The sequence below is a fragment of the Triturus cristatus genome, chromosome 10, assembly GCF_964204655.1.
Source record: "Triturus cristatus chromosome 10, aTriCri1.1, whole genome shotgun sequence".
Lineage (NCBI taxonomy): Eukaryota > Metazoa > Chordata > Amphibia > Caudata > Salamandridae > Triturus > Triturus cristatus.
This window is the reverse complement of record NC_140593.1, coordinates 951,297,519-951,312,766: the sequence shown is the minus strand read 5'-3', so window position 1 is coordinate 951,312,766 and position 15,248 is coordinate 951,297,519. Positions and strand designations below refer to the sequence as shown.

General features: G+C 46.2%; 1 protein-coding gene across 1 annotated transcript in view; it reads right to left on the bottom strand.

Moving 5' to 3' along the window:
- The window catches only part of LOC146796295 (gap junction gamma-1 protein-like), a 205,883-nt gene extending 197,588 nt beyond the window's left edge, over positions 1 to 8,295 (bottom strand). Inside the window, exon 1 of the mRNA XM_085628805.1 lies at positions 7,953 to 8,295. The gene's annotated coding sequence lies outside the window, so the exon portion shown is untranslated. The remainder of the gene's footprint in view (positions 1 to 7,952) is intronic.
- Between the last annotated feature and the right edge of the window lie 6,953 nt (positions 8,296 to 15,248).

Genomic DNA, 15,248 nt, shown 5'->3' with positions numbered 1-15,248 from the left:
TTATGATCAGTCCCATTGTTAGTAGATGTGAATAGACAAAGAGCAAGATCACTATAACCAGGGCCACTGAAATTATGTGGCGAGGGATGACCATATTATGTGGCAAAAAAATGCCAGTTATGCAGCGTAATATGACACATTTTACTATAGTATTACTTAATTATTTTGTCATTTGCTTTTATACTTGATAGTACTGTCCTGGCATAGGTTGCACCTCATAAGTACAAGTTTAACACCCAAGTATAGCAATAAACAACCAAAAAGTGACCAGACAACCTTTGTGAAGGGCCTTCAACTGCATGGCAACACACGTTGCAACCTTTTTAGTAACTTTCATCCGTTTGAGCTGTAATAGTTTTTTTTTTATAAATCTGCAATTATGCAGCAGAAGATTGATAATATGACAAATAGAGCAAGTCCATAATTATATGGAAAACAACAAAGCCGCAAAATTGTATATTTTCAGTGGCCCTGACTCAAACCTGGGAATGTGCAATGTACTGTACCAAGACATCAGAATATGAAATGCTCACATTTTTCACCCTACCCTACTGTTTAGAATAAATTTAGCCAGGCACAATATCTTACTTGAGATAGCATAGTTATTTACTTTACGGAAGCACCTGGCAGAGAACAGACAGACAAATAAGCTCTAGTAGGCATCGCAACTCCACATTAAAGGCCTGATTTAGAGTTCGGCAATAGCGGCTCCTCGAGAGAGTGGTGCGGGCGGGGTGGGGAAGGGGCAGGGTAGTGGGTAGTAAACTACAGCATATGGCCGCATGGATATAAGTAACTAAATAAATAAATAAAACGAATTACATTGCGCGCGCTGCATCGCTGATGGCGTTGCAGCGCGCGCAATATAATTTGTTTTATTTATTTATTTAGTTGCTTATCTCCGTGCGGCCGTGCGCCGTAGTTTACTACCCCCCACTCTTCGGTGGACAGGTTACTCTGTCGCAAATGTGACGGATACCACATCCATTGTATTGCAAGTGCATTATATCCAGTGGCAATTGTAATACGGAGGTCGGGATATCCTTCATGTTTGTGAAGGAGTAACCCATCCGCTGAACTCTAAATCAGGCACTACTTCTTAGGTAATGGGCAAGCATTGATGATTCCCTTGAGGCTGCTCATCGAATACGGCATGCACTGTCACTATCTGATCAGTATAATGCATGCCCCATTCTATAGTATATTACTGTGCGCATTGTACACACACTAAACAACATAAACACTCTCAGAACCCCACGCAGAAACAGCCATAACTGAGGTGCAGGAGGCCTCTCACAGCCATGGTCCCTGGTGCCACTGCACCTGCTGCATCGTAGGCATCCCAAAAATAGGGAAAATCGCCTAATGTCAGTATTTTTTCCCAGGTCATTACATACTTAAAACACTAGTTATAAAAACAATGCATTTTTAAATGTGTTCTAGAGGATATTTAATGACCACTGACTGATAGTTAAAGTAAACAAACTGAAAAAACATCATAACGTTCGGCCATCAACATGGATGAAGCACTTAACAGGTGCATTCATTATGGCCTCTTCTGCCGTGACTATGAGAGCCAGTGGCCATAACACAGGCCCCCGCCGTGTGGGGATGCCCCCCGAACTGCAGGGTGCCCCCTCAACACAGTACTCTGGCCTGAGAGCTCTGGATTAAATCCGGAGCGGGGACCCCCTCAAGTTTCGTTACGCACGTAGGGAAGGGGCAAAGGTCATGTTTGGGTGGGCCTGGATCACCCGGCTCCCCTGCTGGAATCGGGCCTGCTCCCCACAGCCGCAAGAGTGTTGAGGCTCAGTGTATGATGCTGTAGTGTTGCAAGCCTTCACCACCCCTGTCAGCGCTTTGCGCATGAGGCTTGCACACTATGCTCTCCCCTCTCTCATTGACAATGGGGAGCACAGCCTGGCATGTGAGGTAGAGTGAAGGTCCAGCGAGTTGTGGCAGAGGGTGGCAGGGCTTTAGGGAGGTTACTAGGGTGACCACCTGGCTGAGTTTTTACCAGCATGACCAGCATTTCAATGTCCCGGCTGATACTAAAAGTAGGAAAATCACCGAAAGCCAGTCTTTCTATACTCTTATCAGTACTTAAAAGAGCAAATACAAGCAGAAAGTGCTTTAAAACGTGTTCTAGAGCTGCTTTAATGACCCACGAATGCTAGTGACACTAAAACAGCAAAGCCATGTTAAAAATAAATACAGACGATTTTATAAGTCCGAATTAAGTATCATGCCTGGGTCTTTGAAAAATCTTAAAACGTTTACAAATGGCAGGCATTTTTCTGTAGGAAATGTAGTAACCCTAGCTATTATTGAAGGAGGTGAGGAAGGGTGGAAAGATGCCATGTATTGCTTTTTTTTATATATATTTGTTGCAATAGGGATAAAAGGGGAGTAAGCCCGATAAAGAAAGACAGCCTGAGGCAGTTGGGGGTGAGGAAGAGTTTTTTGTGCATTGATTCCCTGTGACTCCACTCCCCAGCACAACTAATGCACAGGATCAGCTTAGGGAGGCAGAGCTCACAGGGGTCCATACAAAACATACAATTGTAAATGGGTATGGGAAAATATTGCAAACACGAGATGATAAGACGGAGCGCTGAAACTTTTCAGACACTCACCCCCAGTCACAGCTCTGTGTTGAATCCAACATCGTTCTTTAGCTCACTTCGCCACCCCAGTTCAGACCCAGCTATATACAAATCAGTCTTGACCCTGTACCTCATGGGAACAGTCCAGCCCGAACTTCCAAACCAGGAAACAAGCATCCTAAACGATGATGGATTCAACCCAGATCTAATAGTGATTGGGATGAGTGTCTGAAAAGTTTCAGCTCTCCGTCCATCATCTCCTTGTTATTGCTTTGTCCACCCTAAGTTGGTAGGGAATGCCCAGACATGCGTCCCTTGTTCACTTTGCCACCGGATTCAAGCTAGCCTGGCTGATGAGGGGTGTTACTCCGAAACCGGTCCCAGGATTCTTGTTTCCACTCCAGGGAAGACCTTGCTTGGCAGTTCAAGCTGGACTGTTCCCATGAGGCACAGGGTCAAGAATGATTTGCATATGGCTGGGTCTGAAATGGGGTGGCGAAGTGAGCTAAAGAACGATGATGGATTCAACCCAGATCTAATAGTGACTAGGGGTGAGTGTCTGGAAAGTTTCAGCGCTCCGACCATCATCTCTTTGTGTTTGCTATGGCAAAATATCACCTGACAGAGATATTGCGTTTTATATATAATATGCAGAAATATCGCTCCATTGGAGTTAATAATGGAAAAACTACACCCTATGGGGTGGTATTTTTGTGCACGGTACAAGGTACAATATTTTCATCTGGCGATATTTTATAAAATATTATTCTAATATGCAACATGGGTTAGTAATGATCCAATCAACTATGGGGAGTTTTCAGTCTCCTCATTTGAAGTCACATCCTAGGCCACTTGAGTCTTATTCCCGTTGTCTATGAAGTAACTTAAAATTCTAAGGGAGAAAACAACCATATAATTGATACCTACCTATTTAAAATTCTATATGTTGTGGCCCGGAGTTGACACTTGCATGGAATAATCATTGAAAGTTAGTATCATCAATTTGTCAGCTATTCTTATAGTTTTGGGGGCTTGGAATAGTCTGAATTGTCACACTTGGAGGAATCTGATTTTTAGTAGTTGTGTTGGCGCTGTCATTGGCAGCGCTGGCAGTGGCGATGGGTGGTGCAAGCTGCAGTGGCCTCCTGACGAGGGCCCTGGCACTTTGTTTTTTACAAATTGAACACAGCTCTCCTCACAATCACCCCATAAGAACCTTATGTCGTCATTAGTCCATCACCTCCCACTTTACCTTTAAGCCCTCACCACCCATCCTATGTTTATGACCTTGACTAACTTCCAACCTGTTTTTAGTGCTTCAGCTCGCATCCTCTTTTGAACATCTGGCTTGCCATCATCTCTTTAGGAGTTACCACTTTTATCATCTTTACTGCCCGCCTTTCATTCGAACATCAGGGCTTTTCCTCATTAGCTGTAGCCCCTCATCCTATCTTTCTGATCTCACCTCCCATCTTATCTTTAGTGCCTCATATGCTGCCATATCTTAAGAACCCATCCCATCATATTTTTGCACCTTTCCTCCCATCTTACTGTTAAGACCTTGCTTTTACCGAGTTGCCTTCCTTTGGTCCTTAGAACCCACAACACCCCTCTTACCAAGACATCTCACATATCATCTTATTGTTTAAACGTTCAAGTTTCGTCGTATCTCTAAGACCTCAGCTGCCACCCTATGAGTCAAGATCAGGTCACATCTTACATTCACTCATTCATTCGTCTTTTTTATCAAGCTTACCTTCAATCGCCTGAGACTTCTACGTCCAGCTCACCCAGGAGCCTGGGAGGTCTCAGAGATAAGATATTTGTGAGCGCAACTTACCTACAGATTTCTAATGAGGAAACATATGTTTTTTCTTGGGTGGATCCTTGTCCACAAATGGCAAGTTGGGAAGTTCTCACCTCTGATGGAGAGGCAAAAGGCGGAATACCTCCCCAGGCCAAGAAAGCCACCGAGGCCTTCTCTGCAAGCAGAGGCATGAACTACTACACCATCAAAGTAAAATACACAAGAGAGGGGCTTGAGATTGACCCTTTCTGGGCATTAGCAGCTTTCAGAGGCAGGGGCTTAGTGGGAAAATGTCCCCATTTCCACACGGAACAGTCCAACTCATGCAAAATGTCCTGGTGACGTGACATTCAAAGACAAGTGTGCAAGATATTCTCTGGTATTGCACGTTCACATAGTCACTTACAAAGTTAAAGCACATTCTTGTAGAAAGGTCGCCGGTTTTCATATTTGTATCAGTGTTCGAAACACAGTCATACCCTGAAGAGAACACCCAGGGAAACACAAATAACAAACTGTCAAATTCTTCAAAAAATACTCTCAGCATACTAAGACATGTAACGCCACAGCAAAAGTGCAAAAAGAAACACTGCAGCACAACTTTCCAGTTAGTGCTTTAGTTGAGCAGGTCGTAGGCGGATGCACTCATTTGTGGACACTGTATTCATCCTTGGAAATGAGGGGGTCATCTCGGATCTGGCAGCTATTATTGAGCAAAATCTGGGCCGGCCTCCGTGAAACGTGCTGCCTTTGCCCCAGTGCAGTTTGCCGACGTTGGGACAAAGTCAACACCGCCGGCACTTCCCTGGTTTGCGTTTAGAGCAAAGAGCCTGCAGGGGCTGAAGGACACCTCCTGTTTTTGGTTCCAGGCTGGCACAACACAAATGCCTCACTGTAAGGGCCTTCAGTACTCCTTTTGTTCGAGTTTCATTTAATACCATGTATCGGCTGCCATCAAAGGCATTCACCTTGTCACTTCATAAGTACTTGTATTGTATTGTAATAGCATTTACATAGCGCTTACTACCCCATACTAGGCGTCAAAGCGCTTTTTCGGCGAGTAGGGGCGCTACACCGGAACCCATAAAATAAACTATGACTGGAGACAGTTTTTCAGCTTTTCAAGCTTCGTATGTAAGAGATATGCATGCACTTCAAGAAGGAAGTGACGCAATGCAAAATGATGGGGCTCCCCCTGCAGAATATGATGAGGGGCGGATGAGTCTAACATGTTTCACATATATTTATTAGCCTTGGGCTGAAAGGGGGGCCCTCGAGTATTGGAGGGCCCCCTGAAGGGTTGTGGCCCCCCCCTGCACCACAGGGGACTGTGTTATGACTCTACAATAAGGCCAGATATTTCTGTCTCTATAGGTACTTACATTAATAATTAATTAATAAAGCACTTACTGAAAGGTCTTTATTACTAACCAAAGGAACCCAGTTTAGCAAACTTAAAACAACAAAAGGTTGAAAAAACTCAAGCTACTTAACATATGTTTTGCAGTTTTCACCCAGCTCGTTGATACTGTTTCCTAGCTCACTGAGCTACATGACAAAGATTATAACTTGAGATCTGCAAGTAATACAAGATTCTCAACAGCAAAAGCAGCAACCTACTGAGTTGTCAATATACAATACCTAAAATTATGACATGCATGTTACAAGTTGTGCTTTGCAGAGGGCACATTAACCCTCAATGCTGGGTCAAACAGCTGACCAAGACTGCAGAGATTTCACCAACTACATTAAGCACCAGATTTATTTTATGATGTTGTACCCTGGAAATTGCTGGGTACAAAAAGATCTTTTCCGCAGGTGCCTTAACCGACCAGAGACACTACGTAAGCAAGAACAAATTTACTATACCAGTTGTCCTTTGTGGCTAATCTGTTGGGATAGTGTTAAAAAAACAGAAAGGTATACATTGACTGTCATGCTGTCTCCTGACTTTGGCCCGCGTGACTCTACCCTGTCTTTGCAGCACTCCCCATGACCTCTAATGTATGTTATGTTATGTTAAGGCGATTTCTAAAGAGCACGATTACCCAAAGGTGTCTTGGCGCTAGTTACTTCTCTTTAGGCAAGGCCAGGGCAAGGCAGGTTATTTATCAAAAAGCCAGGTCTTTAAATCCTTTCTAAAATTTAGCAGATTATTGGCATTTCTCAAATGAAATGGAAGCTCATTCCAGGCCTTTACGGCACAAAAGGTGAAGCTCCGGCCGCCCCAGTGGGCTTTTTTTATTGAAGGGACAGCAGCCAGGGAGAAGCAGTGCTGCGACTTTAGCACCACTGCTGCCGCTTCTGTTACAAGGGGCCAATATTGCAGTCTGCTGCTATACTGGCCCCCACCTCTTCAAAACCATTCCCCACCCTTCCGGCCCACCAGGAAAACGCCCGGTGCCAGCAACGGTCAGTTCGGCCCTACAACAACGCCTCGGCAGACTCCTAAGAAAAACTTCGGTCCCCTGCACTTTTTAAGAAACACAAATTAAGCACTGGTTTCCTTGAGATATAATGTATCTACCGCTTTGGGAAAGTGAAAACTTATTCTTAGCCATTCAGACCCAGTAAGTCAGTGGTGCTGGAAACTTTTTAGAGTGAGGGTACTGCTATTAATGTTATATAAATGAAGTCATAGGGATTGTAAAAGGTCCATGCTTCATACAAAAAGCACAAGTGTACCAAATGTGCCATGCCCATTCAGCAGGAGAGCGGTAATGGTGTGGTATGTAGCTGGTGGTGCATTTTGGAGCACTGGTGCGTTAGCTCACTATAATTTACAAAGAGCACATTTTCCATTGAAATGACCACTTTAATTTACATAGAGATGCAGTTCTACTGGTAAAATGATATAACACAAAAACAAATGTATGTGGTAATCGGGTATCAGTGAATATTTATCACTTGTGCATCACCAAGTAGTATCTTGATTTCTTTTACCCCTATAAAAATCTTTGTGCCATCACACTTCAGAATTTAAAAAAAGAGCTTCATTTGTGCTTTCCGTTCTGCTGATATAATTTGAAATATGTGTATAGTTTATTTCCCAATATTTACATTTTGATATGTGTTAAACAAACTGACATGCTTTCCTTTTACTCCCTGTACCCCAGCGGGATTGTCGCCTAGATCACTTTTACAAAATCTTCTCACTTTGCAGTCACAGGAATTGAAGTACACTCAAGGGTCTAAATAAGCACCCACTTGTCAGAAGACAGCCTGGTATTTGACATTTCTCTTTGAATGCGCAGCAAATGTGACAGGAGACTAACAAAATGCACGAGTGGCGCGCTACTCTTCGAAAAACGCTTTGACGCCTCGCCAGGGGTAGCGAACGCTATATAAATACAATTACAATATGCATCTTCATTGCCCACTCCCCTTCTGAACTTCGACATGATTATTTCTGGGGGTGTTACACCCTCGCCCCTCCCCGCCCCCACTCGGCTGAAGCGACAAGCGGCTCGCGCACAGTTACAGACAGCAATAAGAGCCGCAAAAAAACGTGCCTTCTGCAACCTCCACGTTAGACTTACTTAGACGAAGACCACGCTGATAGATTCGAACCGTCACGGGAGACCATTTTACGACCCATCCTCAGGACGTTTCCCCAGTCGGGGTCATAGTTATGGAAAGTCGCGCGCGGAGCAGGAATTCTCTTCCGCCGCAGCTGCTGGAATGCAGAGACGCCGTCTTTTGGGAAGAACCGTCGTAGCAAAGACCGCACATGATCGTCTGCTGATTTGAAACTGGTTTTGTGCAGCCAGGAAAATAGCACACAACCGTCTAGCCCGGGGTGGTGAAGCCTCCTCGTCCAGAGGCACGCGCTTCATATACCATTGCAGGCTTCCCAAGGCTCGTCCCTAGCCTGGAGCTGTGTTTTCAACTTTTTCTCAAGGATCTATCCATATCTGGTCACTGGGACTCCTTAGCCTTTCTGGAGTTATCGCCATCTTGTGGTGACTTTTATTCGGATTATTGAGCTGTACAAAACGGGACAAATTGCAAGTTGCAGTGATTTATAACCAGGGCCAGTGGAACTAAGAGGGAGGGGAGGACAAAATTATGAGGTATGAAGAACCAAATTACGCTGCAAGAAATGACTAATTATGCAGCGTAATGTGGCACATTTTGTGATAGTGATACTTCATTATTTTATCATGTTGCTGTGGTCTGGCTTGAGAGGTTAGGAGTCGCCAGACAATTAAATGAGCTTCACTAGAGCGGGCCTTTGGTTCTACTCACACGTTGGGACACAGAAGTACATGTTTTGATTGGGCAGAAGTTGTGTGCTTCCACAAAAAAGTGCTTGCCCTGAAGCAGCTGTGACCATTTTGTGTTTTTTAGTCAGCTGCCTATGCTTGAATTGAATGTTCAGGGAACCGTGCTGGTGCCTTTTGCTGTGGCCTGGGACTCTTTGTCCCAGAATTCCTGACCCTGAGGAGGAGGGGCTGATCCTGATTTCCCATCGTGTTTTATAGTGGCCAACCTTCTCCTGCATCGCAGGATAATCAGGAAGCCATACTGGTGTTGTTTGCTGTAGCCGGGAAGCTATTTGTCCCAGAATTCCTGAGGAGGAGGGGCTAATCTGGATTACCCCGCACCACGCGCATTATAGCGCCCAACCACCTCCTGTAGCGCGGGACGCGTGTGGGCTGCACCCGGGCCAAGGGCTGGCCTGTCAGGGCCAGTGTCAACGCTGCCTTCAGTAGATTAGGTCACTTAAGTAGAATAGATTACTTCCTATTTAATGTTAGAATCTGGTCATTCATAGAGGATATGGAAGTTTTGGAAAGGAAGGATAGTGAGCACAATGCACTGTCGTTAACATTGGAGGGCAGCGTAGCCCTTAAACCCCCCAGCTTAGCCGGTCCGGATTTGTGGGAGGTTTCGCACTCGTAAGTAACAATGGAAAATCTATCTGGTGGGACTGGATTGTTAGGGACTAAAATGTGCTAGAGGGAGTTACTACTTTGGTCAAGGAGGTAGTAAAGAAATTGACTGATCTTCCCCCCGAAACTAGAAAGATGGTATTACAGGAAGAGCATGACTTGCTCTACACTTGGATTAGAGAATCTATAGCTACCAGGAAGAGAGTAGTGAAAAAAAAAACTTTAAAAAGGCGGCTTGGTATAATAAATCATGTAGGGAAGCTAAAACAAAGCTCCTTAAAGCAGCTAAGGCCAACTGTAGAGACTCCCTTGTGAATTGTAGGTCGCTCTTTAGGAGGGAACTGACGAAGGCAAAAAAAAAAACAGAGTGCCATCCTGCCATCCAAAGATACCAAAGCTATTTAGAAAACTATTGCAGTGTGTATCAGGGGACCTAAAAAGAACCTAGAATTCTGTGTACAACCCCAGCACTGGGTCACCCACTTTAGCAACCTTTATATGGGTGGCAACGGTCATCCCCAGGATGGCTTATATTCACCCTTGGGATATGATTTCACTAGGTGTATTGATTCCACCAACCTGGAATTTGGGCTCGGTGAAACCATTACATCTATTAACTCCTACCTGGTTGCTAGGGCCCCAGGGCCCGATAAGATCCCCAGCAACCTTTACTTGGCCAACATGGAGATTTGGGGGTTGTTCCTTAACCTCTTGTCCAACGTCATCCTGCTAGGTTTGGTGGCCCCATCCTCCTGGAAAATAGCAGAGATAATTCCAATTTATAAAAAAGGGCAATATAATGATCTGGCCAACTATAGGCTCTCTATCCTGATTGATGGTGTACAAAAAGTATTTTACAAACAAGTGCTTGCCATTTGCAAGTGTGGATAAAGGGCCAAGGCGTGCTATCCGAATACCAGGCGGGCTTTCTAAGTAAAGACAGCACTGTAGAGTAGGTTTTTCGTTTAACCCACATTTATTGGAAAACCACGGTAATCAGCAAGGGCAAACTTTATGTTGCCTTTGTTGATTTACAAGCTGCCTTTTACCTGGTCCCCAGAGCCATGCTCTGGAAGGTCCTTGAAGAAATGGGTATCCCTGCTAACCTCTTAAGGATACTGGTCCGGCTCCACGCAGAAAACTACACTCAAATGAGGTGGGGCAAGCATGGGCAACTGACAGAGCCCTTCTGCATCAAACATGGGGTCGGACAGGGCTGTGTGCTGGCTCCCACGCTCTTCTCCCTGTATAATAATGGTGTGGTAAAGTACCTGAATAAGGATGGGTGTGATTCACCAAAGGTAAGTGGATGGGGGTCCCAGCCCTTCTTTTCACGGACAATACTCTCTTACTCTCAAAATCTCCCCAGGGCCTCTAACAACCTTGAAATCACTTTAATGTGTTTTGTGCAGAGAGGGGTTTGAAACTGAATAGTTTGAAAAGTAAATATATGGGGCCATATTTACAATGAAAGTGACTCAGTGCGTGCCGCAAGCCTTTTGGCTGCGTCGCACAGAGTCACTTTCAAAGCACAGGGATGCAACATATTTACAACAATATGTTGCATCCCTGGTGCAAGGATGCCTGCGTCATTGGGAGATTGTTTTTGTGCAGAAAGGGACACTTTCCTGCACAAAAACAATCAATTGACGTGATATCCCCTTTCCATGTGTGCTGTAGAATATAGCACACATGAAAAAAGTTAAAAAACGAGGAGAAATGTAAACATTACTCATCGTTGTGCCTCACTACGCCACCCCTGGGATGGCATAGTATTCTGATGCATTTCCAGGTCTACAGTTTCTCGTAAATCCGGAAATGCATCATAATACATGGGTGTTGCTTGGGAACACCCACAGCAACACCCATGTCACGCCCCTTACACGCAAAGTGGTGCGTAAGAAGGGGCGATATTTACAAGCACACGTAAAGCCAGGCATGGTGGCAATACGTGTCCTTCTAAATATCGGGCAGCAGGTTGTGCCGTTGATGTGTCATGCAGCTTGACGTACTGGCGGCGCAAGGGGCTGGTAAATAAGCCCCAAGGTATTTCAACAGGTGTTTTCATGGGCAAATTACAGTGGGTACCAATGTAATTAATTAGCCCCCCCCCCCCATTTTGATTATCTTGGTGTGAGTCTCATGCCAAATCTGAATTGGGGCCTGCAAATTCAGAAATCACATTTATTTTTAATCCAGCACACTGCTTGTATAACCAAAATCCTTAGACATGCAATATCTAGGAGTGCCACACCAGCCAAAGTAATCTACAATACTAAGGGGGTCATTACGATGGCGGACGGACTTCAGTTCGTCCGCCATCGTTTCGGATTTGGGACCGGCCGCCTATGAGGCTGCCCCCCACATTCCAAATTACGATGCGACGGTCACGACGGTGGTCGCATCATCTATACTTTGCATTGTGGCGGAGATGTGGTCAGCAGCCCCCGCCTCAGTGCAAAAAAAGGGGTACTTGCATAACCGTGCACTACCTGGCAGGCACCATGCGGTGCCTGCCACATGGTGCAAGGATATGTGGGGGGGACCATAGGTGCCCCTAGTGCCCTTGCTCCAGGCCCCGGGATGAAGGGGGGGCCGCTAAGGGCTCCCAAATCCGTTTCCGCCAGCCTTATCATAATCCCTAAGGCGGTGCCTGGCAGGCACTGCTGCAATGCTGGGCAATGTGAGTGCTCCGACAGGCGGTCGGAAAAGGACCGCCTGTCGGAACCGTGGCAGTCTATCTTTCTGACCGCCACGCTTCCCCAACGCTTCCTCCCGCCATCATGGTGGAAAAGCGCAGTATTAACGCCGGAGGGCCCACCACCGACAGGCTATCGGTGGCGGGCCTTCCGCCATCATCATCAGGCCTTAAGTTCTTAGGTACAGCCCTGTACGGTTGTGAAATTTGAGGTTTTGTGCATTTTCGAATCTTAAACATGCCTGAAAATAAATTTATTAGACCACTTCTGGGACTATCAGCTAGTATTCCAATGATTCCACTGGTCTAGATTTGACCCATAGATATATCATCCACAAAGTGAAGTGCAGAATGCTTCTATATTGGCATTGACTGTGGTAGACAGAAGCATTAAGCTCCTATTGTGTGGGACTGAAAGATCTTATGTCTATGCGTGTGTACATAAATTCCCATGGCGGAATTTTATAAGAATGCTACTAGGGAAATTGGGGCTGGTGAATCTTTGGTTTTCTCCTGAAGAGGCTTGCTCTATTGCAAAAGACTGCCTTAAAGAAATTTATTGGGAATTTGTTATACTTCAATTAAATATTACCATTAGAGGTTCCTTGATAAGGGATTTCCTTGATGTAAAACCAATCCAAGCTATGAGCCTTCCAGAAATGGAATTACTCCCCCCCCAGGAACATAAACTGTATACTCAGTTTAGGTACATGACACTTCCAACCAGGAAACTGGTCTTGGGCACTGGTAACTACATGGAGGCATATAGAATTATCTGCATTGATAGAAGCAGATTGATGGCTTTCTCAAGTTCCAGATTCTTTATGCCAGCCTAGGTCTGGTGCAGTGTGTGTCTACAGGCAGGAGCTGTCTAAGAAATGACAAAGCAAATTGTCAAAACACCGACAGGTAACTACTAACCTTCGAAGCCGGATACAGCGGGAGCGATGGATGATGCTGCGTAACCTTTTCCCCAGATAGGGCGCGACCTGCGAGTGCGCAAGTACCACTCAGCAGACAACACCGTAACAGGGGAAAGGTGAAAAAAGGGACAAAGGAAACAACAAAGATGCAGCTGCGAAACACTCGATGGGAAGACACTTAGAGTTGTAGGCTTCACTCCTATTCTTGTCACTCCTGTTGTCTAGCCCCATGTTCCCTGTAGCAAAACACAAGCACAACACATGTAGGATAACCACCATATGCAAACTGAACAAGGCACAATAAGACTATGAGGTCCATTAGGATGATGGGCGGAAAAGCACCCCGACCGCCATGGTAGCTGGAAAACACGCCCGCCAGGACCGCGGGAAAACCGCCGGTCCAATTATTATGCTCCGCAGTGGAAATCTGACCGCGGCGGTCGGATTGCGGCGGTTAACATTGTGGCAGGTGGTGCTGCCAGCAGCACCGCCGCGATGTCCGTACAAGCATGTCCTGCATGTCCCTGCACTGTGTTGCAGGCACTGCACAGTGCCTGCCACCTGGTACAGGGACATGTCGGGGGTACCATGGGTACCCCCCAGTGCACCCACACCCCCCCAACACATTGGGGGTCCGCAATGGACCCCCGGAGACATTCTCCGTATGCCTTTCCATGGCGGTTCCACCTCCGCGGAAAGGCTGGCTCCCGCCGGCATCATAATCGTGCTGGCGGTGCTTGGCCCTGATCCGCCACAATTGTAGCGGTCCAGCTCCGAATGCCAGGCAAGCGGGCGGACTGCAACCGGCGGAAAAGTGGCGGGAAATCACACCGCTGCTTTCACGACCGCAATGCTAATCGGACCGGCGGTGTTCAGGGCTTCGATGGCGGGCGGATGTCTGCCGCCGATCCGGCGGTTGCTACCGCCCGCCCGGCGGAGGACATCCGCCCTCCGTCCTAATGGACCCCTTAGTGTTTGCACTTACATTAAGGCTTGCCGCACTCACTCTACTGTACAGAATGCAAAATCCACAAATAAAGCATAAAAATAAATAAGGTCTCCGTCAAGGGTAATACAGCTTCTCATGCATAAAAATAGAACAATGAACTTAGCTGTGGAGATCCTCTTTAGTACTGTAGCATGTAAGTCTAAGGCACTGGCAAATGTAATGAAGAGGGAGAGGCGCGCCTTCCCTGCGTACCTGTCAGATAAACAAAAATTGAAGTATGGCCCTTCCTTCAAGCCTCTTGACGACTTTTTACAGAGCTGCAGGCTGAGGTTGTATCCATCTCAGAGGAAAAAACAGACAGGGAAATCTGAGCCTCTTAGCGGCTCATTGGTGGTGTTATAGCGCTCCCCTTTGGTTCTTTAATTAAGCCCCTTAAACAAGAACTTTATCTCGAGGCGAGTTCAGGCTCATGAAGTCTCTTCAGCATGCTTGGGGAAGGCAGAAGAGAGACGTCGCGCTCCAGCCCGTTTTCCTTGGAGGGTGAGGCGAGCCCAGAGACTGCACAGAGACGCGCTCCAGCGCGTTGTGCAAATACACCGCAGGACACAACAATGCACTTCAGTGCGTTGTGGAGCACACAGAGAGAGCCTGGTAATGGCTCGAAGATGCGCTCCAGCGCGTTGTACACCAGCGGACAGGCGAGCCCAGTGGCGGCTCAGAGACCGGCTTCAGCGCGTCTTGCACTGAAGACAGGCGAGCCCAGCAACCGGCTCAATGGGAAAATACGGGAGAGTAAGAAGGAGCAATTCGCTTCTTCCCCGTTCAGAGAAAACACGGCTTCTTCCTCCCAACGGTCCAAGTCATGGTATTTGATTGACAAGCACCAGGCCTTCAGGAGGCGGAGCCTATATAGGCCTCAGAGTGCTGAGCCCACCTGACCAGTCACACAGGATTGTGGGATATGTAGTAATTCTCCTGCGGTCTCATACATAAAGTGTGTTAATGTACGAGCCTCCCTCCGTATACATACGCCGTAGTGTGACACAAATTTTCTATGGTTTTAATGATCCTTTATCTTTTCAATTACTAAGGAAATGTGAGATTGTATGTCTGATATAGCATTTGATTGGTAAGTCGCATGTCATACACAGGATAATTGATATAGCACTTTATTGCCATTACTGCACGTTTTTAAATAGAAGGTATTATAACATAGGTACAATTCAGCCCCTATATTAAGAATGCCATTATGGCATTTTTATGAGTGCTATGTTTGGCCTTCTGCACTGCTAATTATCATCGTGCGGAATGGCCGTCTCTCACTGGTAGCCGTTACCAGTGAGAGACGGCCATTCCGCACGGGGGCTGCA